The following is a 26,509-nucleotide window of genomic DNA, read 5'->3' on the forward strand; positions in this document are numbered from 1 at the left end:
TGAATATTTGATGCTGTACAACTTTCAGACTGATAAACTATGCGTCCCTTCCAGTTCAGAATGGGTCTATTCATGTATCTTTCAATGAAGATACAGTTTCAAAGTTCAGATTATTCTTAAAGAAAAATGACATTCTTTTAAGTTCCATTAGTTTATAAGACCTTCTAACTTGATAAATCAAAAGATAAAAGACCACTATAAAAACATTTATGACATAAGGAATTTCTGAGACTCTTATTTATTGGCTACAACATTTTGCTAACAAAACTGAGTAAATTCCATATGTTCATTGTGTTTCAAAAACCTATAAACATACCATGAAGAAAAGCTATGTGCATAGATTACAGATAGTCCTAATGTTTACAGTAGCTAGATTACTTAATAGTTTAAGCAAAGGATACTTATGAATGCTTCAAAAGATAAGCAAAAAAGAAATGCTAAAATCATCAAATATATTATAGGTAAAAGCTCTTAGAAAATGTACTTAAAAGAATAGTTAAACTGTACAAACATACAGCAATGAGATTACTGTATTTTATATTATAAATTGTTTCACAATTGGTTGAACTTTCCCACAATAAAATCTTTCAATGAATGCTTTCAAAAAATAAAACAAAAACTTGATTACTTAACATGATTTAAGATTAGTTAAATTAAAATGTATGTTAAATTTCATTGGGCCAAGATTGGAAGAATATTCCTATTATCTTTCAAGAAGAAACTGAAATACAGAGAAATAGTGAAGATAAAATACCTACAAAAAAAGGAGAAATGAGAGATATAAAGATGTGAAAAATTAATTTTAGAAATAATAAATATTATACTGGAAAATTAGCCCAATATCAAATATTACATACAGTCTAAAAATAAAATACACTCTTATCTAGAAATACAACTAATATTATTAAGTATCATTCCTATTTCCAGTAATTATACCTTGTTAATTTTTGTAGACTGTTGGATCTTAATTTTTTTATAAATGGGAAAGGATATTGCTACTTCAGGTTTCCAGTCTGGCATGTAAGGAGCTTAGAAGTCATCACTCCATGCTAACAACAATTAAAAAGTTAAACAAATTGAAAAAAAAGATTTCTTCTTAGATCCAGCCGAAAAGTGAGGTCACAAGGCAAAATGCTGCCTCCTAAATTGGAGAGACAGGTAGATACAGTGAATCAGAACTTAACCAAAGCAGAAACCTACTAGCAGAAACCTCCATGGGAACAAGTCCAGGGTAGGAAAATCTAACTTGTAATTGACAAATTGCTCGAGGCTCAGTGTGGACAAGGCTGCAAGTTAAAAACTCCAAGGGGACATAGTCATAGGAGAACTCACACACTTGTGAGTTTTACCTCTAGGAGCTCTACCAGGTTTTCAGTGAATATCAAAGAAAAATCCCCTTATTCTTCTAGCAGGAGGAGCATTTTGAAATACACCAGAGCATTCTGCTCTTCTTAACAAGGCCTGACCTCAAAAGAAACTATTTTTACCAAAAACCTAATAGGGTTTTACAGAACCTATCCTACCCAGGGAAAGGGAAATACCCACATCCAGCCTACACTAGCTATCCTGTCCCACCTACAGGGGTAATAAAACACCTTAGAGGCACTGGTGAAATTCACAGCCCAGGAATACCAGTTCAACAAAAGACTGAGGCTTAATCATAATACTAGACATGGTTCAGCACCCCCCTGCCACCACATTACTAAAGATCTATTTACCATAGTTCCTTTAACCCAGTACATCATGTCCACCTGTCAACAAAAAATTATAAAACATACTAAAAGGCAAAAAATAAATAAATAAACTGAGCAAATGTCAGAATCAAAGTCAGAACAGCAGGAGTACTGCAAATAAACTATGATTAATATGCTAAGTGCTTTAATGAGAAGAGTAGACAAATTGGAAGAGTAGACAAGATGGATAATGTAAGTCAAGAGATTAAAATACTAAAAATAAAGAAGAAACACTAGAGATCAAAGACAGTGTATCAGCAATGAAGAATGCCTTTGATGGGCACATAAATAGACTGGACATGGCTGAGGAAAGGATTTCTGAGCTTGAGGATATAACAAAACTTCCAAAACTATTTTTAAAAAAGTAGAAAAAAACTACATAAAAAATACAGAACATATACAAACTGTGGAACAACTGCAAGATGTGCAACATATGCTTTATGTAAATATCAGAAGGAGAAGAAAGAAAAAATAGTCAAAGAAATTGATTGAGAATTTCCCCAAATTAATGTCAGATACCACACCACTTTTCCAGGAAACTTGGAGCACACCAAGCAGGACAATACAAAAACAAAAATAAAAACAAAAAAAATTATTCCTAGGCACATGATATTCAAACTACAGAAAATCAAAGATAAAGAAAAAATCCTGAAAGAAGCCAAATGGGGAAAAAATATGTAACTATAGAGGAGCAAAGATAAGAATTACATCTGATTTCTCTGAAACTATGCAAGCAAGGTGAGTAAACTGAAATATTTTAGGTGTTAAGAGAGGAAAAAAAAACAACCCACCAACCTATAATTCTGTCCCTCTGAAACTGTTCTTCAAAAGTGAAGGGAATTTCTCAGACAAACAAAAATTGAGGGAACCTGTTGTCAGTAGACCTGTCTTGGAAGAAATGTTAAAAGAAGTTCTTCAGTGGGAAGGAACTTTATATAGGTAAGAAATGCAGATCTACATAAAGAAAGGAAGAGCAGGAAGAAGATATAAGTGAAGTAAAATAAAACCTTTTACTTTACTTATTCTTAATTGATCTAACAAGTAACACTTTTTTCAAAATAATAATAGAAACTATTATGTATGCTCATGTATAAATATGTGTATGAATGCTTCTGTATAAGTGAAATAAATGACGGTAATGATACAAGAAACAGGAAAGAAAAATTAGCAATTATTGTTACTATAAGGTACTTGCAGTACCCATAAAGCAGTATAGTGTTATTTGAAAATGGACTTGGATTAGTTGTAAATATATATTGCAAACTCTTGAGCAACCACTAAAAAAAGTAAAAAAACAAAAAAAGAGAAACAGAGAAAAAAGAAGTACAATTGGTATGCTAAGGAGAGAAAATGTAATCATATAAAATGCTCATATAAAACCATGAAAGTCAGATAAAGTGTGAAAGATAAAATTAGGAACAAAGAACAGGGGCAACAAATAGAAAACAGTAACAAATAGCACAGATATTAATCCAACTATATCAATAATTACTTTAAACATAAATGTCCTAAAAGCACCAATTAAAAAAAGAGATTGTCAAAGAGGATTCCGCCCCTCAAAAAGAGAAAAGACCTAACTGTATGCTGTCTAGAAGAAACCCACTTTATATTAAAAGGGATGGAGAAATATACCACATTAACACTAATTAAAAGAAAGTAGAAGCAGCTATATTAATTTCAGATAGAGCAGTCTTCAGAGCAAGGAAAGTTATCAGGGATAAAGAGGGAAATTACATAATGATAAAAGGGTCAATATTATAAGAATACAATAATCCTTAATAAGTATATGCCACTCTACACCTATTAGAATGGTCAACATCCAAAACACTGATGCCAAATACTGGTGAGTATGTGAAACAACAGGAACTCTCATTCACTGCAGGTAGAAATGCAAAATGGTGCAGCCACTTTGGAAAACAGTTTGGCAGTTTCTTACAAACCTAAACACATTCATCATATAATCCAGCAATCTTGCTCCTTGGTATTTGCCCAAATAAATTGAAAACTATCCATAATTGATAAAACTTGGGAGCAACCAAGATGTACTTAGTAGGCAAATGGATAAACAAACTGTAGGACATCCAGATAATGAAATATTACTCAGTGCTAAAAAGAAATGAGCTATCAAACCATGAAAAGAAATGGAGGAAATTTAAATGCATACACTATGTGAAAGAAGCCAATTTGAGAAGATTACATACTGTATAACCCCAACCATATTATATTCTGGAAAGGCAAAACTATGGAAACAGTAAAAAGTTCAATAGTTGCAAGAGTTAGGGGTGAGGCAGGGATGCATAGGCAGATCACAGAGGATTTTTAGGGCAGTGAAACTATTCTGTGTTATGTTACAATGGTGGGCACAGATCATTATACATTTGTCAAAAACCCACAGAATGTACAAAACCAAGAGAGAAACCTCACATAAACTATGGATTTTGGGTGATAATGATGTATCCATGTAGGTTCATTGATCGTAACAAATGTACCACCATAGTGTGCAATGTCAAAAGCTGGGGAGATGGTATGGGTGTGGAAGTGTGAGTATATAGGAACTCTCTGTATTTTCAGCTCCATTTTGCTAATGAACCTAAAACTGCTCTAAAAATAAAGTTTATTAAATTTTTTAAAAGATTATTCCCAATACTATGCAAATTAAGCAGGCCCTGCCCATGTGCATATCATTCTCTAATAAAGTTAGGCAGTGAGGAAAATGAACTATTTGTTAAGGAAAAATTAAACAATTATTGGTAAAGCACAGCATTTTCCAAGGCACTCTTCAAAAGAAATTTTCCTTTCGGAAGTAATTTTGAGAAATTCGTCCATTATATTCTCTCTTGGCAAGCAACAATGCATACTTGCTAATAAGTCCTAAAGTAAAGTAAGTTACTAGGGCTTCCCTGGTGGTGCAGTGGTTAAGAATCCGCCTGCCAATGCAGGGGCATGGGTTCGAGCCCTGGTCCGGGAAGATCCCACATGCCACGGAGCAACTAAGCCCGTGAGCCACAACTACTGAGCCTGCGTGCCACAACTACTGAAGCCCTTGTGCCTAGATCCCGTGCTCCACAACAAGGAAAGCCACCACATTGAGAAGTCCGCGCACCGCAACTAAGAGTAGCCCGCGCTCTCTGCAACTAGAGAAAGCCCGTGAGCAGCAACGAAGACCCAACACAGCCAAAAATAAATAAATAAAATAAATAAATTTATTAAAAAAAAGAAAGTTATTTAATGCAGTGCTTATTTATTCAGCAAACACTTCTATAGCATTTCCTTTGCAGGAGGTACTCTTCTAAGCATTTTTTCAAATATTAACTCTTTATTAAACTTCTCATAAGAATGAACTCAGAATTCTCCTAAGAACTTTTTGAGGGAGTCATTATTATTATTCCCATTTTACAAATGAGGAAAAGTGTTACAAAGATATTAAGTTACCCAAGTCAACAGCTAGTAAATTGTGGAGCTGGGATTCAAATAAACATGTGTAAGCATGGAGCCACATTTCAATGTAAAACTATGGAAATAAAATGGAAGTAGTACTCTGATATACTTTGAGAATTAATGGTAGTATACCACATTATAGTTTTCAAAAATGTTTCCTTTGGTTTTCTCATTTGGAAGTACAATCACCCTAGGGATATGAGTCACAGAGACGTTTTATAAATATTAAATGATTTTTCCAAGATTTCAGAGCTAATAAGTGATGAAGTTGAAATTTCAGTTTTGATTTACTGAATTCTGAAGTCTGTTCTCTTTGCAATGTGCTCTGCTAGGAACAACAGGACTTTCTGCTATGCAGTGAGGATAGGCAAAGGCGGGGTGAGGGGATGATGGGCTTTAAGAGTGGAAACGGATTTGAAGGCCAATTGTAAAAATTGGAAGGAATCTTACTTCCAGGCTAAGGTGTTTGGACATGATTGAATAGAAGAAAACGGTGGTTTAATGAGAGGGTTTTTTTCACTGCTCAGGGGGACAACTGAAGCAGTTCGCTGTAAACGTGAATCTAAATAATATGAACAATGTTTGGAATAAAGAATGAATGGAAGCTGGAAGAACCACAAAATTATTAAATTAGCATTGTGGTCTAAAATAAAAGGTTGTCTGATCAAAATAACCGATATTTTTATGCCCCCTAATTATATGAAAGAAGGTTTACATATGTAACATTAGAGTTAAAAATAAACACATCTACACAAAAATTGAGTCATTTTCTATTTACCATTTTTATACATCTCTATTATCCTATTTCATCTATAGGAAGAGTGAAGTTCCTTCTTGGCTTCTCTTCAGGAAGAGAATACTAATTGCTCCTTCTCTTCAGGAAGAGAATACTAATTGCACACAATAGGGGAGCATGTGCTGTAAATCTATAAGGACTCATTTGTTAATGATATGTCCTTTATCTGCATTTTACAATAAGGAGTACGTTTTCTTAAAAGCATTTGGGCTCTTTTCAACTTATTTTAAAGCCAACAAATACAAAAGAACAGGTCTTGACACAATTATATAGTGCTGTTTTCACATGATTAGGGCAACTTGACAAATACTCAGCACTGAAACAGAACTCCAAACCATGCTGTTCACAAGGACATACTCATAGCCTCAATAGACTTTTCAAAGTTGTGACAAGAACATAATGCAAGAATCCCTCGGAAAAAGAAAAAAGAAGAAGCAGCAAAGCTGAGGAATGGAAAATCAATTGTGACCATGAAATATATATGCATAGAGTTTTTAATATGATTTTTTAATATTGGATAACCAACCCAAAACAGCTACATATGTTCCCATCTTTGGGTATGAGTTCAGCCTTCGATAAAATGATCTCATAGGCCAACACACTCACCGCATACTTGCAGAACACTAGGGCTGTTTTCAGGCAGGCTATTGTGCAAACAGGGTCAAGGCATACAAGGATCCCTAGCCTGGCCTGTGGGTAGAGTGCACATTTTGAGCCCATTTTTGCCAGCACTGTCAGTTTATTAAGCTGCCGGCTGCCTGCAGTTTCTATTCTCATTTCCATTCTCTTGCTTTCAGTGTTTTTGGAATCAGTTGAAGTTGAAACATCTTGGAAGAAAAGTTTGGTTTTTTGAACCCCTGGTTTCAATTATTTTTAAATCTGACGCACAAACACTGCTTTTAAAGATATGTGACTGAAGTGCCAAATAAGGCTCTTTTGATTTTTTGAAATACATGTGGTTGAAATTTGAGACCTGGCTGCTGCCAAGCTGCAGTTCAGGGAATAGAATACTGGCACAAGAAAACGAGCTGTTGTTCGGAGGATAATGTCAGAAGGAACTGTCCTACAGAAGGAAAATGTAAATTTTCATGATTTAGCTTATGCTTGTGGGACAATTCCATAATCTTTTGTTAAACATGTAGAAGTTGAAATGCTGACTCTCCTGTTGTTTATTCAGGTTCTCAGCTGTAAGTTTCTCATCTATAATAAGTCAGACTTACATTGAATTTTTATAATGGTAATTTTAAAAATTACATTCACAAGATACCATGACACGAATTCCAACAGGTCCATTTTGTTTTTTAAGTGTAACATGAAGGCAATAGGTATTGATTTCTCAGACAGTAAAGTTACAGTACTTTACAGTAGTACAAACTCCTCCGGTACAACTGGAATTGTGGTAAAAATCATTCAGGCTAACATGTAACTCAGGGAGAAAGTATCAAAGTATAATTTACCTATTTGTGGCAGGTACTCTAAGTGGGTGCTTCCAATAAGTATATTAGAGCATTCATTGTGTAAGTCACTATAATTGGTCATCTAGTATTTTAGCCAAGTTACACATAAAAAGAAAAATCAACAGTACTATCGTTTTTTGACTAGCTAATGATAGATGCCACATCTAGCAAAATATGCCAGGAATTCATATCAATTGGAAAGGTATAAAAGTTGAAACTAGATTGTGCTGCTGAAGAAAACAATGAAGAAATAGCAAAACCATACAGGAAAATTAACATGCAATAAAATCAAATAGGGGCAAATTTGAAGAATCAAAACAGGAATAGAAAAAGAACTATTTATTTAAACATCTTTATTGGAGTATAATTGCTTTACAATGGTGTGTTAGTTTCTGCTTTATAACCAAGTGAATCAGCTATACGTATACATATATCTCCATATCCCCTCCCTCTTGCGTCTCCCTCCCACCCTCCCTATCCCACCCCTCTAGGTGGACACAGCACACCCAGCTGATCTCCCTGTGCTGTGCGGCTACTTCCCACTAGCTATCTATTTTACATGGCATGGACATATATACACTACCAAAAAGAACTCTTAATCATTTCCAGTATACTACCAAATCCTTAGAATTGGTTACCTCAGACAAGTAGGACCAGTGGAGCAAAGCAATACTATTGGTTTGACCAAAAAGTTTGGTCAGGTTTTTCCATAACAGCGTATGGAAAAACCTGAAAGAAATTTTTGGCTAACCCAATATTATTATTTTTTGCACATTCTGTATTGTTTGAATTACTTGTGCAATAACTGAACATATATTACTTTAAAAATAAATGGTTATTAAAGTTGGCTTTTCTTAATTCGATATAAATTTCCAGATCACTGTACTCTTCCAAAAGTATTTACTATGCACTTGCACTTTACAGTAACATAAAAAATCTGAAGATAACAGGTCTCTTTGGAAGCTTATGCTAAAGCTGCAGTTATATGACATCAGATCTCCAGATTAAATGCAACAATTTAAGTCAGCTAAGCATATGCTTGGCATTATAGAGCTGAATGTCCATATAAATTAACACAATGTTTACTATTTACTCAGATGCATGAATAGTAAACAAAGGCACTATCTACAAGTATGAAAGAAGGACAAAATAGATACATATGATATGACTTAAATTCATAAAATATATCAATATAGTATCATATGGGAAATAATTTGAGAAAATAGTTGAGGGTGATAAGAGCATTTTATGAATACTGTGTTCATGGGAGAGTCTAGAGTAGAAAGTGTTATTTTTTCCCTAATTTATCTTAAAAGTCTTCCAGAAAAAAAATTAAGATTTCAAAAATGGTTTTTGGAAACTATCAATACATAATATTTTGGTAAGCTTAAGAGGATGACAGATTTGAATTCAAGGTTTGAAAAGAAACACGAAAGCAGACACTGATTAGTGGCAAAAAGGAATTATGATACAAGGATTGAAAACACCATGGTTAACATCTAGAGTATTCACCCTGTAGGAAAGCCCCCTCTCCTCCAGAAGCCATATTTGGCACTTTTATGAATACCTACAGTTGTATAAATCATGTTGAAAGTGTTTAAGTACCCCTTATTTTGACCTATTTTTACTCTCTCCCTAAACAGACAAGTGAACCTGAAAGAAAATTGACTTAAGAAGTTTAAAGGGAAAGAGGACCATCATAAATGCCTTAATCTACCTTCTAAAATTTAAGGATTTGATGGACTAGTATAATTTGTGACATCAATCTTGTTAAATCAGCACTCTGTTAAGAGAAGCCACTATCATTTCACTATAAGAAACAGAACATCTTTTTTGTTGTTGTTTTTTAAGTTGGCTGGTTTTATTATCTAAGTAATGCATTCATGTTATGTTGTTCACCACCAGATTGAGCCACAAATTATGCAGATCCACACGCAGGTCACTTCCAAGCACTGAGGATCATTGACTATGACTAAAGATTTCAAAGACTTCCTGCCTGAAGAAGTTCATGGTTCAGGTTTAAAGCACTTAATTTTCATAAACTATATTTAAGGTGATAGTTACTGCTCCTATTTATTACACAGATATATGCAAATTCTTGCATTTAAGCAGGTTGGCTGTCTTTCACGCAAAGTATGAATTTATCTGTTATAGCTCCATGCTACCACCTAGAAAAGTATTTGTTTATTTTGGGGGCTGAAATAAGGGGATTTATAAATAATTCTGGATTTCATGGGCAAAAAAACACATTATTTTCTGATTGAAGATAGAGGGTAAAACATACAAAAATTCTCTCTTCTATTCCCCAAATATAGAAATATATTATATAAATATAATTATTTATAATTATAAAATAATAATTATATAAAATATAAGTAAATATATTAAATAATTTTATAATTATTAAATATAATTAATATATAAATATAAAATATAGATAATGGCTTCTTTTTTGTTTAAAATATAGAGACAAACTCATAAACTAAACAGGTATATAACCATGAAGTAGGAAAGGATAACTTAGAAGAAGTAAAAGGAAGAGAAAGAAAGGAACTAAAAATATAGTCATGTAGCCTATGAATAGAGCCAAATACAGGCTATGAGTTCACAGGCTAGACCTATATAAACGGAGCCAGATCTGCACCCTCTTCCCACAAAAAAGGAAAGAAAGAAACTACCAGACTATTGCCCAGCACAGATGAAAAGTTAGGTGTGTGTGGCATGAATATGAGGTATCACATAGACCAAGAGTTTTAAGCCAAACATTTACCATGCTCAAGCCACATACTTTATAAGCCCAGAGCAGAAATAAACAATTGCAATAAACAGTAAGCAATTATATAGACAGTCACAAACTCACATAGGGTAAGTTTACAGACAAGATTTAAAAAGAACAAAAGTACATGTATTATTGATGCAACAAATATTTATTAAATACCTACTATGTGCCAGGAGCTCTGCCAAGTGCTGAGGAAACAACAGTTTTTTAAAAAGAAGTTAACAAATCAAAGCCTTCACGAAGCAAACATCATGCACCAGCAGGAGTAAAATCAAACACACAATAAACTGATAAAACATAAGAGGGTTCATTTTCTCCAACAGGAGAGAATTTGAACCCAGAAAATTAAGTTACTGAAGTAATTTAAGAAAATGTTAAGAGAACTATGTTTAAATATCTCAAAGAGATAAAAAGAGAGAAGCTCTTTAGGAAAGATAATATGTGGTTACAAAAGAGCAGACAGGAAAATGAACAAATTAGACATTTGGGAATGAAAAAAACATGGTCATTAGGGAAATTTAAAAATCCTTCAGACTACAGGCTAAATCTCGCTTAAAGAAACTTAAACACAAAATTAATAAGTTAGAAGACAAAACTAAGGAAATCTCCCAGAAGGAGGAAGGGGGAGGGGGAGAGAGAAAGAGAGATTAACAGACGTGAGGAAAAATTTGAGGAGTTCATATATCTGCTAATTCCAGAAAGAAAAGAAAAATAGAAAGACCACAAAGAGGTAATATTTGAAGATATAAGAACTGAAATTTGCCCAGAACTAATGATGTGAATCTTCAGGCTAAAAAAAGTCCACCAAATGCCTCATCTACACCTCTACACATCATAATGAACTTTGCTACTTTTGGCGGCAATGAAATTTTTTTTAATCTTCCAGTAAAAGACTAATTTTCTGTAAGGAAACTTCACCAATTAGATTGATGGCAGACTTCTTATTCCCAGAAAGACATGGCAGAAATCAGGCAATAAATATATTTAGATGGCTGTGGGAAAAGTACCTTGTCTTCATTATATGCCTTGTCAGACATATGCCTTGTCACTCTCAAGAGTTAAGGTGAATATAAATTTAGGACACAGAAATTTTAGTCATTTCCTCACCAAAAAAAAAAATATACATATAAAGGGCATATTTCAGCAAGGAGAAGTTAACTATGTAGTAAGCCACAGAAATAAAGCTTCCACAGATTCCAAGTAAGTGATATTCTAAGACCGTCTTCTCTTATCACAGTCCTATGAAGTTAGAAGACAAAAATTAACAGAACTAAAACAAACCAAAAAAGGACAAAAATACCAAATATTTGAAAGCCATAAAAGTCACATCCAAGTAATCTAATAATCCATGAGTTAAGAAAAGAAAATCATATTACATTGACCAGGACATCCAGTAATTAATGCTTTGAGCAGGAGGGGGGATAGTGGGCATCACTTTTTAAATGCTTCTGAAGTTAAAAATTAAGCACTATTGTTCGCATTAAGTTTTGGTAGATACACACAAGCAGGTTAAGTAAAGTTCCCTTCTACTCTTAATACACACACACACAGACACACATAGACACCTGCATGTGTGTACAATATTGAATGGTGTTGAATGCCTTTTCTGTATCTATTGAGATGATCAAGAATTCTGCTAATAAAGTGATGAATCTAAAGTGATAAGGTAGTATAAAAAGTATTGTCGAATCTTCCTTGCATAAATATTATTAGTTCTGATGTATTTTTAAATACTTCACATATTTTTCTCAAACACAATCAAATTCAATTATGTCATCTCAATGATATGTCTGACATTAGTATTTGTAAAATGCCATTTGCTCTATTTACTAGATCTTTTATTTTATTGAGAAAATAAGTTGAAACTCATGTTAAATATTCAAACATTATAGTCAATGCAATGAAAAGAATTTCTCTAATCCCCATTTTCTTGCCCATGAGAATCACTCTTGACTGTGTCCATGTGACCTATGAATTTATCATTTTAACATAAATTCACATACATTTTAATACTGTTCTGGGAATTGATTTTTCTACTTAAAATATATTTAAGAGATCTTTTTTATGTAAACACAAAGACCAACTCTTCTTTTTAATAGTTGCATAATATTCCCTGGTATAGGTATTGCATAATCAAATGCAAGACATTAAGGTAGCTGCCAGTTTTTGCTATCATAAACAGGGCAGCAAAAACCATCTTTGTAGATATGTCCTTGCACACATCTATAAGTATACCATGTGATAAATTCCTAGTAGTGAAGTTTCTGGGTCAAAGTAATATACATTTATATTTTTATAGGTATTGTCAAACTGCCATTAAAAGAGATGAAAATAATTTCAACTTCACCACCTTTGAATGAGAATTATTACTTCTCCATTCTGTACACTTAACATACCATATTTATTAATAGATATTTCAGTCTTTAAGAAAATAAGTGAAAATCAAGTTCTTATTATCTTATTTCTCTTTTCTTTAATTATGAGTCAGATTATGCAGTTCAGTGGAAAGGTAGTCCACTTGCATTTCTTTTGGGTGTTTTGGTTACCCAATATTAAAAATCACATGTAAAACTATATACATAACATATTTCATGGTCACAATTAATTTTCCATTCTTCAGATTTGTCCTTTTTGGAGAGATTCTTGCATTATGTTCTTGTCACAACCTTGAAAGTCTTATCAAAGCTCTGCTATGTCCTGTGAACAGCATGGTTAAGAGTTCTGTTTCAGTGTTAAGTATTTGTCAAGTTGAATCAATCGTGTAAAAACAACACTATGTAATTATCTTAAGACTTATTATATTGTATTTGTTGGCTTTAACTATTAAGTTGAAAAGAGTCCAGGTACCTTTAAGAAAAAGGAGGCCTTATTGTAAAATGCAGATAAAGGACATACAGCAGTTGGCAAATCTTCTTCCTCGCAGACTTACAGCACATGCTTCCACCATTGTGTGTAATAGGGCAGCCATGGTTCTCTCTTCCTGAAGAGAAGCCAGGAAGGAACTTCACTGGCCTGTTCATGTCTTTTACAAAAATTTCCAGGATGTTATCGACCTTTTTCTTATTGATTTGTTATTTGTATAACTCATAAATAAGACTATATATTGTAAAGGATACATATCCTTTATAATAATTCATTAAAATTAAAAGAAGATGAAAGAGAGGAAGAAGCAGGAAGAAAAGAGGTAACAGGAGCAGGAGGAAGAGAGAAGGGAAGGAAGTAACCACCTCTCATGGGGACTGATTTCTTTCCACTAACTTGAAACCAAGCAGGACCCTGCAAGGCCTTCCCAGGGACAGAGATCTCCATGCCCCTGGCTCTTGTTTGTAGAAAAGCTTTAGCTTAGAGGGCCTTTCCTGAGTCTCAAAGAGCGAATTTAATTAGAGAAGTGAGAAAATGCAGAAACAAAGAAAAACAGATAAGTAAAATAAAATAATAATAGTTTAGCCATAAAACAAAGTCAAGGACCTTTAGTTCCTCCTCATGGTCTGTAGATAATATCCTGAGCCGTATCCTAGAGTTGTTTTACTAATAGTAAACCCCCCATCAGGTGGAAAAAGTTAACCGCATGCTGACCGCCAGCACACAGACGTCAGTCAGACAAGCTGGAACCAGAAGGCTTATGATTGACATTCCAGAAACATCAAACTTCTACCTCACCACCAACCAGTCAGAGAATTAAGCACAAGCTGATCACACACCTTGTGACCCTCTCCTTCACATTGTCTTTAAAAGCCCTTCCCCAAAAGCCTTCAGGGAGCTCAAATCTTTGAGCATGAGCCGCCCATTCTCCTGGCTTGGCCCCGCTATGGGGTATTTCCTATATGTTTTACTTTGCATGATACACACAAAATGGAGAAAAATCACTACACTAAAATAACCAGCATGATTGAAGGATAGTCAGTAGACCATGCTGTAAAATTTGTAGTCACTGCAGCATAAATTCAGGAATATCTATGAATAATTACCCCAGAAAGAAGCAAAGACTATTCCATTTGGGTGTAGATCCTCAGAGAGACCAACAATATGGTTGTCTATATGGCTAAGGCAAATGATAGTACAAAAGGGATTTTGTTTACAAGTTCTATTTCTGGTCTGCTAAAATATGACAGGTTAATTTTTTTTTAACGTACAGTAAGTTTTATGAGTCGCTATAAACAATATAATGCACTGTAAAGAAAAACTCAAAGAAATTTAATTACATAATTAACAAGCATTTATTTGAATAAGGTTAGATAAAAGGGGAAAATTTATTTCAAAGACATTGCCTGCAGATATTTATGTAAAGACAGTTTTCCAGTCATTAAACTATTCTTAATAAAAATATAAGAGATAAACCTATATCAAGGTCAACCTGCTTGAAGAAATATAATTCCTTAAAGGTTGTGATTTAAATCTGTAGTTTGGCCTATCTCCCTAAAGAAGTAACAGAGGTTCAGCCACCTGAGACATATGTTCTCAACCACACTCAACTTAACCACATTTACTACTGAGAAAGTCAACACCTAAGATGCACAGCAACTGGGAAATGAAATGCCATAGTCTATGTTTGCTTTTAATATAACCTAATAAGAGCAACACTCACATACACAACAGACTTTAGCCCCACTGTGTACGTACATGCTCAGAAATGGCACTTGAGCTTTTTCCTGTTCTCCCTCTCGCTCTCCCCAAAACTGGTACAGTTAAGATGATGTGGGATTTGGCCCACAAGCTCTAGTTTGCAAATCTCTGCTCTATGCCCTTAACATTGCTTCTGTTACTGCTGAATTTTAATAAAATATACGTATGTTCCAAATTAGCATGTGTTTGTTATTTACTTTTAATAAAAATATTATTCTATGGGCAAGTTAATTTGGAAAACTCTGAGTTACCCAGTCAGCCCTGACACACAGACTCACCTATCCCAGCCTCCCGCATGCATTTCAAGAGTAAATTCAATATAGTTTAAAATAATTGAGCGCAGTTTGGGCACAGTTCACAACTCTAATCACTATGGCTCAATATATTACTGCATCTGTAAATTCAAAATAAATAATGATAGCACAGTGACTATAAAGATGAAGAAAGAGTATTTGGCTTACTTTAATATTGTAATTCTATGCACAAATCACTCTCTGAATCTTGCAGAATTTATTTTATTGAAGGCATCCTTCATGTATTTCTTCCCTATTTTTCAAAAAAATACTTTAATTAAGAAGTAATAATCCATTACTTCTTTGTTTTCTAATATTTTTACTAGCATAGTTATATATACAAAATTTAACACAAAAAATTTCTCTGTATTTCTTTTTCTGTTATTATTACTGTTAGTATCTGTTTCATTTCATGATTATTACTAAAAATAATTTTGTTATATAAGGAATATTATAAGATGATCCATTTTGGGGATAATTTACAATATATACAGCACTGTTCCATGGGTTTATTAAGCAAGTATATGCATTTTAAGCATTTATTTACTTGGTAAAAAGTTTAAATGTTTTCAAGGGTAAAAAAGAATTAAGATAAAATTAATCTCAGAAATCAACAAAGTGCCAATAATATATTAGACAAAGTTCAGAGAATACAAAGATTGAAATTTCACAGGACTAATCACATAAAATAACTAATCAGAAATTTCACAGGACTAATAAGATGTAAATAATAAGCAAGCTGCAATCACACAGTAAAAGGGCATAGTTTAGGAAATGTGCATTGTATCTATAAGGACATGGTGAGCTTGAATACTGGCCTCATCACTAATTACATCTGATATAAAAGTGCCTTTCCTCAAAAGAAGCTGGCTTTCATATACATCTAGTCTTTTCAAACATATCAGAAAGTTAGAGGAGGGACTTTTGTCAAAATCTTATAATTTTATTATCTATTCTGTTAGTCTTTCAAGAGATGAATCACTGGACTCATTAAGTATTATATATCTAAGAACAGGATTACTCATTTGTTTGAAATGAAACATAATAATGAACAACTTAAATTCCTTTAGTATCATCACCTTCTTTAGCATTTAAACATCTTATATGTCTTTAGAGATGTTAATAACATATAGTTTAATTAATTCAACAAACCTATACTGAGAATTGACTAGGCCTGAGAAAGAAATACCAACACAAGGTTTTCCAAGTCCACTCTTCAACCAAAAGTAAAAAGAGGTCTGGAGACAAAATGATAGAGTGAGGAGAAAAGAGAACAGAATATTAGATTACCTCACAGGATCTCAACCGCAAAATATGTGGTATGTAGAACTTAACTAAATTCCATTGTTTTACTGTCAGAGCAAAATGCCTCATTGTTTTAGAAAACTTTGGCTTTGCAAGTGTGGTAATCTTAGCAATAAATATCTATATTGTTTCTGATTATTCCTTAATTGATTATTCCTTAATAAGATTTATGAACCTCTTCCTGCGTTACACGACAGCTGTCTTATATGTGCCATTCACTGGTTAAACACAAATCCAAAGAATTGTCATACTAAGAGGTTTGGGTGTCACCAGGCTAGGCTAAAATGTTAAGATACAATTCCAGAGTTCCTTCATATTGAGAAAAAAATAAATGTACAACCTATATATTTCCCCCAAATATTTTAAAATTATGGGTTTTGAATGATTTTGAAAAATCCCTGCAATTATGAATTCCTGGTGCAGTGAAAGAACAGGGAACTAATCAGAAAACCTGGGCTGAAGTTCCATTAAGCCACCTAACCTTATTAAACCACAATTTCTTAAAATAAGCAAATGATACCTGCACTCACAGACGGTTATGAGAAAATAAATCGACAAAGAGAGGTTGGGCAGGAAGAAATTGCTTTTTAAAGATAAAATCTCAGTATAAATAGATTCATTAGGTTAGTGTATCTCTAAACATAATTTAGGAAAATAAAAGTATCTTCCATCTATGGCTGCTTAGATTGTGCTTAAATATTCACCAGTGGCCAATTTTCTTCCCACCAAATTATTACAAATTAAATAAAAAATTATAAAATGATTTAGATGAGTCTCTTTAGAAAGAGATTTCATATATAAACCATATTCTAAATATGAAATTACGTGATTGTAAATCTGAACCCTCACAAAATATATTTGATTCATGAGATGGTATTTCAGGAAACTTTTTGGAAGAGTGTTTAAGTCAAAGGCAAAAAAGCCTCAAAATCTTGCAACTAGGATTAAATATGTGAAACACATACAATTAGTGGAGAATTCAACAATGATGCATTCACTCCATTTTTGGGTTTGTTTTTAACACTGAACATAATATATTCTGTACTTTGTTTTATTTTTAACAATTAACACATGTATATGTTACCTTATAAAATTTGTAATGAAAAGCAACAGTGTCTTCCCTATCCCCTTCCTCACCTCAACACAAGGCCCGGTCCCACTGGCCAGAGGCAATAATTTTGGAATATCTCCTGCTTTTGACGTTTACTTCCACAACCCTGAGTACTATGTTCCTCTCTAGTTCTGCTATTCAGGGAATATATACCAGTTACCTGCTAATTAGTTACTTGATGGCTTTCCTATGTAATTGCTTCTCTCACTGTTTTGCTTTTTAACTTCATGTTCTCAAAGTTATTCTGCAATTTCTGTTTTAGATTTTCTAAATCAAAGAATGTTGTTTTTTCCTTTAATTGTTCCTCTTTCCCTCACTGACTTTTGTGGGGGTTTTTTTGAATTTTTGAATTGTATTTTATTTACTTTTTATACAGTAGGTTCTTATTAGTTATTCATTTTATACATAATAGTGTATATATGTCAATTCCAATCTCCCAATTCATCCCACCACCACCCCCCTCCTGCCACTTTCCCCCCTTGCTGTCCATACATTTGTTCTCTACATCTGTGTCTCTATTTCTGCCCTGCAAAACGGTTCACCTGTACCATTTTTCTAGGTTCCACATATATGTGATAATATACGATATTTGTTTTTCTCTTTCTGACTTACTTCACTCTGTATGACAGTCTGCATATCCATCCACGTCTCTACAAATCAAACATTCAGAAAATAGCTAGCACCCATCCTTCTCAAACTCTTCCAAAAATTGCAGAGGAAGGAACACTCCCAAACTCATTTTATGAGGCCACCATCACCCTGATACTTAAACCAGACAAAGATACTATGAAAAAAGAAAATTACAGACCAATATCACTGATGAATATAGAGGCAAAAATCCTCAACAAAATATTAGCAAACAGAATCCAACAATACATTAAAAGGATCATACACCATGATCAAGTGGGATTTATCCCAGGGATGCAAGGATTCTTCAATATATGCAAATCAATCAATGTGATACACCATATTAACAAATTGAAGAAGAAAAACCATATGATCATCTAAATAGATGCAGAAAAAGCTTTTGACAAAATTCAACACCCATTTATGATAAAAACTCTCCAAAAAGTGGGCATAGAGGGAACCTACTTCAAGATCATAAAGGCCATATATGACAAACTCACAGCAAACATCATTCTCAATGGTAAAAAACTGAAAGCATTTCCTCTAAGATCAGGAACAAGACAAGGATGTCCACTCTCGCCACTATTATTCAACATAGTTTTGGAAGTCTTACCCATGGCAATCAGGGAAGAAAAAGAAATAAAAGGAATACAAATTGGAAAAGAAGAAGTAAAACTGTCACTGTTTGAAGATGACACGATACTATACATAGAGGATCCTAAAGATGTCACAAGAAAACTACTAGAGCTAATCAATGAATTTAGTAAAGTTACAGGATACAACATTAATGCACAGAAATCTCTTGCATTCCTATACACTAATGATGAAAAATCTGAAAGAGAAATTATGGAAACACTCCCACTTACCACTGCAATAAAAAGAATAAAATACCTAGGAATAAACCTACCTGGGGAGACAAAAGACCTGTATGCAGAAAACTATAAGACACTGATGAAAGAAATTAAAGATGATACCAACAGATGGAGAGATATACCATGTTCTTGGATTGGAAGAATCAATATTGTGAAAATGACTATACTACCCAAAGCAATCTACAGATTCAGTGCAATCCCTATCAAATTACCAATGGCACTTTTTACAGAACTAGAACAAAAAATCTTAAAATTTGTATGGAGACACAAAAGACCCCGAATAGCCAAAGTAGTCTTGAGGAAAAAAAGTGGAGCTGGAGGAATCAGATTCCCTGACTTCAGACTATACTACAAAGCTACAGTAATCAAGACAATATGGTACTGACACAAAAACAGAAATATAGATCAATGGAACAGGATAGAAAGCCCAGAGATAAACCCACGCACCTATGGTCAACTAATCCATGACAAAGGAGGCAAGGTTATACAATGGAGAAAAGACAGCCTCTTCAATAAGTTGTGCTGGGAAAACTGGACAGCTACATTTAAAAGAATGCAATTAGAACACTTCCTAACACCATACACAAAAATAAACTCAAAATGGATTTGAGACTTAAATGTAAGACTGGACACTATAAAACTCTTAGAGGAAAATATAGGAAGAACACTCTTTGACATAAATCACAGCAAGATCTTTTTTGATCCATCTCCTAGAGTAATGGAAATAAAAACAAAAATAAACAAATTGGACCTAACGAAACTTAAAAGCTTTTGCAAAGCAAAGGCAACTACAAAAAGATGAAAAGACAACCCTCAGAATGGGAGAAAATATTTGCAAACAAATCAATGGACTAAGGATTAATCTCCAAAATATAGAAACAGCTCATGCAGCTCAATATGAAAAAACAAACAATCCAATCCAAAAATGGGCAGAAGACCTTAACAGACATTTCTCCAAAGAAGACATACAGATGGCCAAGAAGCACATGAAAACCTGCTCAACACTAATTATTAGAGAAATGCAAATCTAAACTACAATGAGGTATCACCTCACACCAGTTGGAATGGGCACTATCAGAAAATCTACAAACAACAAATGCTGGAGAGGGTGTGGAGAAAAGGGGACCCTCTTGCACTGTTGGGAATGTAAATTGATAGAGCCACTATACAGAACAGTAGGGAGGTTCCTTAAAAAACTAAAAATAGAATTACCATATGACCCAGCAATCCCACTACTGGGCATATACCCAGAGAAAACCATAATTCAAAAAGACACATGCACCCCAATGTTCATTGAAACACTATTTACAATAACCAGGTCATGGAAACAACCTAAATGCCCATCGACAGACGAATGGATAAAGAGGATGTGGCACATATACACAACAAAATTGGCTTCCTTTCTTTATGGACACAATTCTTCTGGTAGTTTTGAAGTTATTAACAAAAAATTGTTAAGCTATCTTCTCGTTCCTGAATTGCCTGTTTCCTACAATCATTTGTTGTTGTTATTTTTGTGGGTCTTGGTCTTTCTCACTCCTGCTGCCAATTTTCCTTACAGGGCTAGAGACTGTGATTCCCTTTTTCCTGTTGGAGGAAAGGATTATGTTGATTCTGGGGTATCTGGTAGACAGTCATCTCCATCAGGCCTCTCTCTCAGCTGAGGAGTTTCCGGGGAGTTCTGTGTACACAACTTAGGGGTACAGATGGACCTTTTTGGGGGTGCATGTATTGTAGAGGTCCCACAGTTGTCAGGATGTAGATGACTATTGTGGAGTGCCAATGTCCACTTTAGCAACCTCAGCTCTGCACCTGAATATTAGTCATTCTCTTCATAGAAGCATCCTCTGATTTTCTTGCCTGGGTATAAACACCAAAGAGTTGTTCTGTGCTTGAGGTACAAAGGGCTAGAGAATATAGGGATAGCACCTGGCACAAGGAGTCCATGACAAGTCTTTAATTACCTCCCTATTTCAGCTGCTCTTCTCACATCTACTCTTGGTACCTGCCTCGCTGGTGTTCCACCAGAGAGTCACCTGCTAATACCTCTAACAGCTTCGTAGCGGCAGACTCCTCTTAAATAGTGTTTTTTGTACAGTGTTGAATCCAATCTCCAGCTCATATTCACTTTCTAACTTCTAGAGACTTGTTGAAAGCTCTCCACTTATGATGCTTCACCTTCAGTTTGCTTCACTGCCATGGATTTATTTCCATTTGCAGGGTGTTTCTGTTCACTTAATGCTGTCCCCCTGAGCACCATTATTGAATAACTTTATCCATGCGCATTAATAGCCATCCAAATCATCGTGTGTGTGCTTAACCTCTACCTCTCTAGAACAACATGTTTTTCTTTGAATCTCTATTCATCCTTCAAGTCTCTCTTCAACTTTCACCCTTTTGGGGAATCTTCTCTGATCTCTATGTTGTGTCCCCTCAATAAGCTCCCACAGCATCTTGTTTTCCATGACAGACTCTATCACAGTGGGTCTGACTAATCTCTTTCCCACTTGAGGGCAGGAGGTCCTTGATAACACAGACGGAAATGTTTCCAAATCACATATTATTGTGCTTAATTCCTTATCTAAAATGTTTTTCGAATTAATGTAAAAAGTGACCCAGGAACATTTTTTTTTTAGCATTTATTTCCTACTCTAGAATGAATTCCAACCTCAAAAACTGTTAGCATGGAGCTTGTTGGTCAAAAAAGTCTGGGAAATACTGCTATATATCCTTTTTATAAATATACAGTTCACACCTTAGCATATTAAAGGTTCTAAACAAAGTAAAGGAAAATATCATTAAATTGTATTAACTTGGTGTTTCCTAAAGTTACTTAACTATATAATTCTTTTGTGAAATAATGACGAACATCCCACAGTTCTAGTGCATTAGGAATAATAGAGAACTCTATGACATCTAGGATAAAATGTGATGATTCTGGAAAAGCAGGTGGCTTATGATCAAAGAGGACTTGAAGACAAGGGCTGGCCTTGGATTCTTGTATGAGGACTAAAAAATGGACATCAGAGAAGTTCTTTACACCTCTCCTTGGGAGAGAAGTTTAGAGCTTCCCTAGGAGTCAAATGTGTACTTGTTATGCCAGAGTATCCTGCAGAGATTTCACCCTTTGTGGGCCAAGGCCAGCCCAAAAAACGTTGTTAGGCAGATCTTCAGTCTTAACCAAAAGAAAAAGAATTCACTCAAACACAGTTTAAGTTAGTCTAAACCTAAAGTGATTTTCTTAAAAAAAGTAATCACTTTTAACCTTTTCTAAGGATAAATGCATAGGTAGGTTATAGCAAATCAGCTACTGTCATGGTGCTCTGGCACCAATTCCAATCAGTTGAGGCTGCTGGATGGATTTAAAGCATGTATTTGAAACATTTTAGGACATTTGTCTGTATGCTTATACCATTGTACATTATTTTCAGTGGGTAACCCAGAACAGAGCCATATGCAATCAGAGAAGTCAACATAGAATATATTATGGGTATTTTTAATAGATACTATTTATTAATAATTGTGTAAGTGTGAATTTTGAAACACTATCCCATGATCAGTGACTTTTCCAAATTTTGAACCATGACCTGAGTTTAGGCTGAATTTTGTTTGAATGTGATATTTTGTCTCTCATTTTTGGCTTAGAAATTTAAAATATCACTTTCTCTGAATGAGAAAATAAGTAAATCAACACGTTGTAATGCAAAGAACATAAGTCTAGGAGAAAAGAAGTTGGTCCCAGACTAAGTTTACCATCAATTAGTTATATGACTATGCACATACTCTGTCACCTCTTTGACCCTTAGTTCTGTCCAGCTGTAATGTTGGAGGGGGGTGAATTAAACAGGAGTAGTACATTAAATTAAATGCTTACAAGGCCACAAAAGGACAGATATTGTATGATTCTACTTATATGAAATATATAGAGTAGTCAAGTCCGTAGAGACAGAGAGTAGAATGGTGGTTGCCAAGGGCTGGTGGGAAGGGGCAATGGGGAATTATTGCTTAATAGGTGTGGATCTTCAGTTTGGGAAGATAAAAAAGTTCTGGCAATGGATGGTGGCGATGGTTGCACAGCAATGTGAATATACCTAATGCCACAGAACTATATTCTTAAAATGCTTAAAATGATAAATTTTATGCTATACATATTTTACCCCAATTTTTAAAAAACAATGAAATGTTTTAAATTTCTAGGGGAGCCAGCAAGATAACATAAATGAAAAGGCAGTTTGAGTATAATGCAGTTAAGAATTGGTGGGTGTCATACTGGAGAATCAATGCTCTGTTAATCCAACAAATGTTTACTAAGTAAAATTGTACCTAAAGGTAAGGAGAATAATGCTGGAATATCACAAAAATCTCTTCCCACACCTATATTTCTGGAGCAACATAGCAAACTGCTTTCTGACAGAACAATGACCAAGACCACTCCAGAAATGCATTATATAACCCTAAGCTGTTTGTTCAGAGGAGAAACAGAACAAAATAATTTATGAGCTTCACTTTAGCTCATATCAATATATTTCAAGCACCAGAACACTTGTTCATTTTGCAGGTGGTGTTTTAAAGCTTGTATTATAGATTTTAAAAACTCATTCATAAGAATCCTAAGCCCCTAAGACCTATTAATTAACCCTGTATTATGAAACATTTTAAAACCAATCATTTACCTCTCGTGCAAGCTGGAGCAAATGCTAACAAGCACTTTCACTTTAATAAATTAAGAGTTCTTTCAAAAGTTAAGTGTATGCTCAAACTGTGTTATGTATGTTATCAGGTGATTTGAGTTATAAGAAATTATTTATTGTGTGTTTTAAAAAATTACCTTTCTGTGGGGAGTCCATTAGTTTATTTCTGTCATCCTCTTCTCCTCCCCTCCAAGCTACCCACTAATCTAAGCATTCTTGAACACAAACCTTTTAAGAAGTCTTTCTTCATGCATGTGTAGTACATTGGGTAACTAAATGAAATGCAGCTGGGAAATATGAAGTAGACATTGAAATGACTCATTAGGCAGTTGTATAGAATAGACAGAAGAAAGCAGCAGGAAAAGCTACCATGAAGATGCCTAGGCTCATACATACCATTTCCTGTGGATGACTAGAAGCAACACAAAATAAAGCTCTGGGGAAGAATATGGAGTTTTAAGATTCCAATGCTAAATAACAATAAGAAATAAAACTTACTAAAAATATAGATTTTCAGATAAAATTGATACCAGAAATCACTGAATCCAAGACTGTAATTAGTAGAAACAAAGCTGGGGGTATGAATGATTAAAAAAAAAAAAAAAGTAATATTTTAGAGAAGTCACTGATTAACAGGGAGCTTAGGGCCCCAAATTATTTATATTTTACTTTGTTTCTTAATCCTAAATTTGATAAGGAAGTTAGTACAACATGCAGGTCATGAAATTTGGAGCAGGAAACCCTAAGTTGAATCTCAGCTTAGCCATTTTTCTATCTGGATAAATGAGTCTGTTCCCTAGTCTAAAAATAAATGGGAATAATAAAGACTACGTAAAGCTATATCTGCAAGGATTCAGGTATATTAATTGATGAAAAAGTAGCATTATTTGAAACCAGACTAATTTGGGTACTTCCTCTATCACTTATTGTCTGCCTGACATATGAAAAGTATTTAATGTCTCTAAACCTCAATTTATTCTTTTAAGAAATGGGTAAGATAACATACAAATCACAGGATTACAACTATCACATAGGATAATATATGTAATATGTTAGCACAATAACAGCTTATTATATACTACAAAAGTTAATTATCACTAGTAAAAGAAATTACTTGGAGAATAATTCATGTTCTAAAAGTCTTAGTCGAATCTAAATATGATAAATAGAAGGATAATTTATCTTAAGGGTAGTTATAATGCTTTTTACCTTTGCCAATTATGACCTACATATATTTGGAATTTTTAATAACTAGAATGAACAGCAATAGCAGCCAGTGCTATACACACACACACACACACACACACACACGTATGATCTTAACTAATGCGGTATTTTGAGAAGCTCACTATAGCTAAATATCCTACATAAGAAAGAGAGTAAAGGTACTATGATATAGATTTAAGAGAGCATTAGCTAAAAAAAAAGCTAAGAGGAAAAGTGTTCTAAAGTTGCCAGTAAACATTGGAAGGCTTGCCTATGAGAATTCAGAAAATAAAAATAATAATAATTTGAGAAACATAGCCCAAACTATAGCCAAATGGCCTGTTTTGCCTCTTAGCCATACCACTTCCAGCAACCTCTATTTTTTCAGGCCTACAGGTCACTAAGTAAACTACCATCCAAATACTTCCTAACACCATGTCACCTCTGCAATCAAAACATTTCCAAGATGTGTCCATTTCCTAAGCATTTAAGTACAAATGTAGTCTAGGTCAAAATCTCTCCAAAATGAGAGGTCAACTCACTCCTTCAGCTTTAGTTATCATTCCACCCTAAGCACAGAACACTAAGCTCCAAGTACATGGGACCATGTACTGTGTGTCCAAGCACTTCCTGAGCCTTCTCATTTCCCTACTCTTCTACATTCAGTTCTTTCTCCGTGAAAGACCTCTTTTCTGTCTTTACTTGTTTGAATCCTCACCTAACTGAAAGAAACTTGAGAACAAGTAATATTTACATACCTTTATATATAACTTATTTCAGCTAACAAAATGCTTCCATCTGTTCACTCATTTCCAAATACTGTCAATCGACTACCAATCATGCAATAGGCATAATGAGAGATGCTGTAGGTGAAGTGCTAAAAAAAATTTGCTGAATTTAATGAAAACTTCAGCTGTAAAGATAATATACTTTAGCTAATATGCATTTTAAAAAGCAATATATGGATTTTGGGGATTGGGAGAGCACATGTGCTTGCTTTACATGTACTGAAAACCCCTTTGTGAAAGTGTCTAAAAATAATTGTTCCATCCTAAAAAAAAAAAAAAATTTAGACTTTTCTAAAGGATCTATGATATAGTCAGTAATTTCCCTCTAAGAACAATTTCTACTTTGAGAAAAAATATTTTAAAATTAGTTTGTAAGGTGACAATAAAATGTGTACATTATTACTACATTGGCCTTCATTTCACAAAACAAGAGAAAATTATTCATTATTCAAAATACACCAAAAAAATATAAAATCAAGGTGACACACACAGTGCTGTGTATACAGAATGGAGTCAGGATAAATTCAGTAAAACTTCACTTTTCAACAGGTAAAACAATCTTTATGACTTCATGTAATTTTTTCATACATTTTATAATAAATCAAGCATATGAAATCATCTTGATTTCTGACGTCATGCTTAATCAGTTTCTCTGCAATGAATGTAATTTTTTCCATTCCTCCATTAAAATTTTTCCAGGTCTAATTTGGAACTCCTATATTATTAATAAGACACAGTGACTTAATATACCTAAATTTGCCTCACTGGCAGATATCTATCATTTGCTTGA

Source organism: Lagenorhynchus albirostris, chromosome 4 (genome assembly GCF_949774975.1).
Source record: "Lagenorhynchus albirostris chromosome 4, mLagAlb1.1, whole genome shotgun sequence".
Classification (NCBI taxonomy): domain Eukaryota; kingdom Metazoa; phylum Chordata; class Mammalia; order Artiodactyla; family Delphinidae; genus Lagenorhynchus; species Lagenorhynchus albirostris.